The sequence below is a fragment of the Palaemon carinicauda genome, chromosome 42, assembly GCF_036898095.1.
Source record: "Palaemon carinicauda isolate YSFRI2023 chromosome 42, ASM3689809v2, whole genome shotgun sequence".
Classification (NCBI taxonomy): Eukaryota; Metazoa; Arthropoda; class Malacostraca; order Decapoda; family Palaemonidae; genus Palaemon; species Palaemon carinicauda.
In genome coordinates this window covers 26,032,936-26,040,134 of record NC_090766.1, presented here as the reverse complement: position 1 = coordinate 26,040,134, position 7,199 = coordinate 26,032,936, and positions in this window count along the sequence as shown.

Genomic DNA, 7,199 nt, shown 5'->3' with positions numbered 1-7,199 from the left:
ACCTCTAGAAGCTGTCATATCTGGGGTGACTACCCCTATGACAGGACCTCAACCAATACCGTTGATCTGGGCACTCTCAAGAAACAAGTTTGACCACCCACTAAAATCAAATGATTGCGGAAGACTGTCCCAGCCTCCACATACAACCAAAAGACAATAGTTTCAAGAGAAGAAAAAAGGTGTTAGGATTAGCGGAATGTAGTGGTAGAACCTTCACCCACTACTGCACTCGCTGCTACGAATGGTCCCAGAGTGTAGCAGTCCTCGTAAAGAGTCTGGACATTCTTTAAATTATGTGAAGCGAACACAGATTTACTCCTCCAGTAGGTTGCGTCCATAATGCTTCGTAGAGATCGATTTTGCTTGAAAGCCACTGAAGTTGCCACAGCTCTGACTTCATGAGTCTTTACTTTCAGCAATCTAAGGTCAGTCTCACCGCAGTGAGCGTGAGCCTCTCTAATTAAGAACCTGACAAAATACGATAAGGCGTTCTTCGACATCGGTAAGGAGGGCTTCTTGAACGAACACCATAAGGCCTCAGACTCGCCTCGTAAATTTTTGGTTCTGTTTAGGTAAAATTTAAGTGCTCTCACAGGGCACAGGACTCTCTCTATCTTGTTACCAACCACATCTGACAGGTTGGGAATCTCAAAAGATTTCGGCCATGGATAGGAAGGTCGCTCATTCTTGGCCAAGAAACCAAGCTGCAAGGAGCATACTGCCTTACTAGTACAGAAGCCAACGTTCTTACTGAAGGCATGAACCTCACTAGCTCTCTTCGCAGTAGCAAGACTCACTAGAAAAAGTGTCTTCAGGGTGAGATCTTTAAAAGAGGCTAAGTGCAAAGGTTCAAATTTCTCAGACATACGAAATTTAAAGACAACATCCAGGTTCCAAGCTCGTGTCACTATCTGATGCTCCTTGTAAGTCTCAAAAGACTTGAGAAGGTCTTGAAGGTCTTTATTGTGCGAAAGGTCTATGTTCCTGCGTCTGAACACTGCAGCTAACATGCTCCTGTAACCTTTAATGTTTGAGGCAGAAAAGTTACGTTCATTCCTAAGGTGTAGCAGGAAGTCGGCGATTTGAGCTATAGAGGTATAGGACGAGGAAATAGAGGTGACTTTGCACCAATCCCGAAAAACCTCCCATTTGGACTAGTAGATCCTGATGGTAGAGGATCTCCTTGCTCTGGCAATTGCTCTAGCTGCCTCCTTCAAAAACCCAAGAGCTCTAGAGAGTCTCTCGATAGTCTGAAGGCAGTTAGATGAAGCGCGTGGAGGCTTTGATGGAGCCTTTTCATGTGAGGTTGCTGGAGAAGATCCAACCACATTGGCAGGCTTCTTGGAATGTCCACCATCCATTGATGTACCTCGGTGAACCATTCTCTTGATGGGCAGAGGGGAGCAACCAACATCAACTTGGTCCCCTCGTGAGAGGCGAACTTCTGTAGGACTTTGTAAAGGATTTTGAAGGGGGGAAACACATACACTTTCAGGTGAGACCAGTCCAGCAAGAACGCATCGATGTGGACCGCCTTTGGATCTGGAACTGGAGAGCAGTAAGTTGGAAGCCTCTTCGTTATCGAGGTTGTGAACAGGTCTATGGACGGACGTCCCCATATCCACCAAAGTTTCTCGTATACCTCCTGATGAAGAGTCCATTCTGTGGGGATGACTTGGCCTCTTCTGCTGAGGCAGTCTGCCATTACGTTCCTTTATCCCTGAATGAACCTTGTAAGTAAGGTGATGTTTCTCTCCTTCGACCAAACTAGAAATTCCCTTGCAGTTAAGTAAAGAGACTGCGAGTGGGTCCCGCCTTGCTTGGAGATGTAGGCTAACGCTGTGGTGTTGTCTGCGTTTACCTGCGCTACCTTTTTTCGGATCAGTCTTTCGAAACTTTGCAGGGCCAAATTAACTGCTAGAAGCTCCTTCTGGTTGATGTGAAGCTTTACCTGGTCTTTGGTCCATAGGCCCGAGCACTCTAGTCTGTCTAGTGTTGCTCCCCACCCCGAGTCCGAAGCGTCTGAGCACAACACATGGTCTGGGTTCTTGTGACCAAGAGAGAGGCCCTTCTGAAGTCTGAGATTGACATCCCACCATTTCAGGCAAGTCTTGACCGTTTCTGGAAGTGGAATGGAAACTGCTTTTAAGCCCTTCTCCTTGTTCCAATACTGGTTGAGGTGAAACTGGAGAGGGCGAAGATTGAGTCTTCCTAGGGAAACAAACTGCTCCAGTGATGAGAGTGTTCCCAGCAGACTCATCCACATCCTTACAGAGCAAATGCTCTTTTTCCGATAAAGACGAATCTTTAAGAGAGCTTGCTCTAGTCTTGTGGGTGATGGAAAAGCCCGAAAAACTAGACTCCGTATCTCCATCCCCAAATAGAGAATAGTTTGAGATAGGGTCAGTTGAGACTTCTCCTTGTTTACTAGGAGACCCAACTCCTTGGCTAGGGCCAAAGTCCATCTGAGATCCTTCAGACAGCGATTAAAGGACGACGCCCTGAGTAACCAGTCGTCTAGGTATAGGGAGGCTCTGACACCTGTCGAATGCAGGAAGTGCGCCACGTTCCGCATGAGCTTCGTAAACACAAGAGGAGCGGTGCTGAGACCGAAGCACAGAGCTCGAAATTAGAACACTTCCTTCCCATATACGAACCTTAGATAGTGTTGGAAGGTCGGATAGATAGGGATATGAAAGTATGCATCTTGGAGGTCTAGGACTGGGTGAACGGCAAGTACGAACAGACGTACCCTCTGCAACACTGAACACATTTTTCGCACTTTTCTCACTAACACTGGCACTTTTTAACAATTTAACACCGGTCATGAGCTGATTCCTATCCGTAGCAAGCGACTCGACCTTGGCACCAAGTGCATGAATCACCTTCATCATGTCCATCAGTGAAGGCTCGTTAGTGCTAGTAGGGGGTTCAGAAACTACCACTACAGGGGGAGGAAAAGGTTCAGGGACATGGGGAGAGGAAAATTCTCGAGAATGAGAAGAGCTTCTTCTGACCCTATCTCTCTCTAACTTACGAGTGTACTTTTCATACTCAAGCCACTCGGTATCAGATAAAATTACACACTCATCACATCGATCCCCTAACTGACATATTTTACCTTTACATTTGTTACAAATAGAGTGGGGGTCGATGGAAGCCTTTGGAAGGCGGGTATTACAGCCTTTAACACATTTCCTATACACAGGGGAAGGGTCGGCCATTTTGGAATATCCAGAGAGAGATCCAACAAGTAAGGGTCAAAAACAGTCAAATCAAAAAGTTTCAAGAAAAGTCGTAAGAAAAACCAACCATGCAAAAGCCATTAACCAAAAAACAAGTACTTTACCAAAGCTGTAGAAAACAGAAGGTTAGCGCGAGCAAGAAAATTCCAATGTTTACGCCACAGCGGCAGAGAAGAACTGAGGACTTGAGGAATGGTTCCAGTATCCTGGCGAGTGGTGACGCTAGTTGTACACCTAGCTATCCAATCTTCGATTGCCTGCGAGTTTTGAATTTTCTGCCGGACGTCAGAGACGTTAGCTATATACAGTATATATATATATATCCACCGGCTAAGTTAAATGTTTAAAAAAAAAAAATTTCAAATCTTTTTCCATTTTTTGGGGGGGCGGCAGGAAAAATCTTGTAATATACTCTATTTCTACAGTCATCCAGAATTATAATACTTTTTTAATATGGAGTTTTTATGATAAAACAAAGTTTTATGAATACTTACCTGGCAGTTATATATATATAGCTAATGTCTCTGACTTTCGGCAGAATTTTTCAAAACGCGGCAACCGTCTTGTGGTAGTTGAGCGGTTAGGTGGTTAACAACCCTTACAGGGTGGTACAAGGAATCATTCCCGTTTTCTGTTCTTCAGTTCATCTATGCACGATCTGTCTCCTGGGGGGAGGTGGGTGGGCCTTAGAATATATATATATATAACTGCCAGGTAAGTATTCATAAAAATTTGTTTTATCATAAAAACTCCATTTTTATGAATAGTACTTACCTGGCAGTTATATATATATATAGCTGATTCACACATTTGGAGGAGGGAAACAGACAGTAAACATCGTTGGGGAAACAACAAAAGAGTTGTAGGAAAAAAAACACCTTGATTCCTTACCTGCTAAGGTAGCTGACTTCAAAGGTTACTGCCTCTAGAGTCGCTTTCCCTTAGGAGTGTTCAGCCAGGAGTAGACCTGCAATGCTTGCAAACAACTCAATCGAGTCTGTCAAAGGGGTAAGACCAACAACTTGACTAGACTTCAGAAACTACCATTGCCCCATATAATAAAAACCTGCAACCTTACTAAAACTAACCACTAACCTTACAGCATAGATATAAACTATCTATCTAGACTGAGGGAACCGTACCACAAGACGAAGTCCTCAGACAATCATAAAAAACACAAACCCTCATACATGCATACAAACTAAGGTTGAGTGGGGGTAGTAACTCCCTTGCCTAATACAGAAGCCGTAGCTACGTATGGGCCCAAGGTATAACACTTGTCATAGTCTACTCTCACCTCTCTGAGGTAATGAGAAGCGAAGACAGAGTTGCTCCTCCAGAAAGTTGCGTCCAAAATTTGCCTAACTGACATATTTTTCTGATATGCCAGTGAGGAAGCAATGGCTCTCACTTCGTGAGCCCGTACTTTCAACAGGGCGAAGTGTTCCTCCTCACATAAGAGGTGGGCTTCCATAATATTTTCCATCGGGAAAAAGGACAAAGCATTCTTTGACAGGGGATTTTGTGGATCTTTCACTGAACACCATAACGAGTTGGATGCACCCCTCACGTTCTTAGTGGGGGCCAAATAAGCTTTGAGGGACCTAACTGGGCAGAGGAGTCTTTCCTGCTCTTGACCCACTAGGTTCGTGAGGTTAATGACCTCAAACGTCCTAGGCCAGGGTTTCGAAGGGTTCTCGTTCTTGGCGAGAAAGTCAAACCTTAAGGCACAAACTGCTCCATCCTGATAGAAGCCTACCAGCTTTTCAATCGCCTGGACCTCGCTGACCCTTTTGGCAGTCGCTAGAGTCAAAAGGAAGAGGGTTTTCTTCGTTACATCTCGAAGAGAGGCTTGGGAGATAGTTTCAAATTACTTGGAGCACAGAAACTTAAACACCACATCCAGGTTCCAAGATGGGGGTCTTAATTGTACCTGTTTCGTCGTCTCAAAAGACCCAATGAGGTCCTGCAAATCTTTATTTTAGGACAACTCTAGGCCTCTATGCCTAAAGACGGTCGAGAGCATACTCCTGTATCCATTAATGGTAGATACAGCCAGCTTAGAATCCTGTCTAAGGTACAATAAAAAGTCTGCAATCTGGCTCAGAGAGGTAGTGGTTGAGGAAATCTTGTGCCGCCTGCACCAAGCTCTAAAGGTCTCCCACTTAGATTGGTAGACTCTTTGTGAAGAGATCCTCCTTGCTCTAGCGATAGCTTTCGCCGCTTGTGCCGAAAAGCCTCGAGATCTGACAAGCTTCTCGACAGTCTGAAGGCAGTCAGTTTGAGAGCGAGGGGGTTTTGATGATACCTCTCGAAGTGGGGCTGTCTGAGAAGATCTGGACTTGCCGAAGTCTTCTTGGGAAGTCCATCAGCATGCCCACCACTTCCGTGAACCATTCCCTTGCAGGCCAGAATGGAGCCACTAGGATCATTCATCCCGAATCGAGGAGAGCGAATTTCCTGATGACCAGATTGATGATCTTGAACGGGGGAAACGTATACATGTCCATCCCCGTCCAATCCATCAAGAAGGCGTCCACTGCTACCGCTTCCTCGTCCGGGACTAGGGAACAGTAGTTGGGGATCCTCTTGTTCAAGTTGGAGGCGAAAAGGTCTATTACAGGTCTGCCCCACAACATCCAGAGACTCTGACAGACTTGCGGGTTGAGAGTCGATTCTGTGGGAAGAACTAGTCCCTTCCTGCTGAGCATGTCTGCCCCAATGATTCTTTGCCCTTGAACAAACCTCGCTCGATAAAAACTTTCGTGATCAAAGAAATCGGAACAAAGGCGTCCTTGATCTCGACATTCGATTCGACTAGTGTCAGCACGAAGTCCGAGGTTCTAGTGTTCAATGTCATGCCTCATGCTAGATCTTCGACGTCGAGTGTCCTGAAAGACGAGGCGCCGATCTTCCTGTAAGACGTGGCGCCGATAGTCCTGTAAGACGTGGCGCCAAGCGTCCAGGAAGGTGTGGCGCCGATCGTCCTGTAAGACGTGGCGCCGAGAGGTTAACCGAGCAAGACGCCGAACGTCCTATAAGAAGTGGCGCTGAGCGTCCTGGTGTCAGAAGACTCGTCTTGGTGACAGGAAGACCCAATTCTTCTGATAAGCTCAACATTATCTGAAAATCCTTCATGAAGATCGTAAGAATGAGCTCTGAGAAGCCAAGTGTCCAGATACAGGGAGGCTTTGGTTTCTCTTGAGTGCAGTATTCTGCTACATTTAGCAAAAGTTTCGTGAACATTTAGAGGGGCGGAGCCGAGACCAAAACACATGGCCCGAAACCGACACATTCTTCCCCTTTTCCTCCTTATAAACAAACCTCAGATAAAGTTTGATTGCATAGCCTGCCTCTTAGACTCCTCTCTAGATCTGGGAGAGAGATCTATTAGAGCTAAAACTAAAGGAGGTTTCCCTATAAAAGGAAATTGTAATCCTCCTTCAGAAGATGTACTGACCAAAGGTCTGCTCCCCTCTTCCCCCAAGATTGCCCGAAGTTGTGTAGTCTGGCTCTACTGCCTGAAGGCGAAAGCAGTCAAACTCTGCTTCACCCTGTGACCAGGCTGACATGAGTCTTTTTATAGTTCATGATTTCAATCCATGGAGAACTTTGACTTCTGAACAAAGGCGTTAAGAGCAGTTACGTCCAGGACCGGACAAAAGCCTCCCTCTCCCAAAAGAGAGACATTTGATGTTGCAAAGTCTGTTAGGCAGAAAGGTCTTATCAGAGTAACTAACAAAGGAGGATTCACTAGGAAAAAGATTTCGCATCCATCCTTTAGTAAAAGCACGGACCAAAGGTCTGCTCCTATCCTCTCCCAGGCTCGCCAGAAGTAGTTAAGTCTGGCTCCTACTGTTGTCTGTGCGGTTTCAAGAAAAAGCATGCAGAAACTTTCTTGCTGATTAAGACACCAAAACCTGTGTCTTTGACCAACTCTTGAGGGAGAAGAGA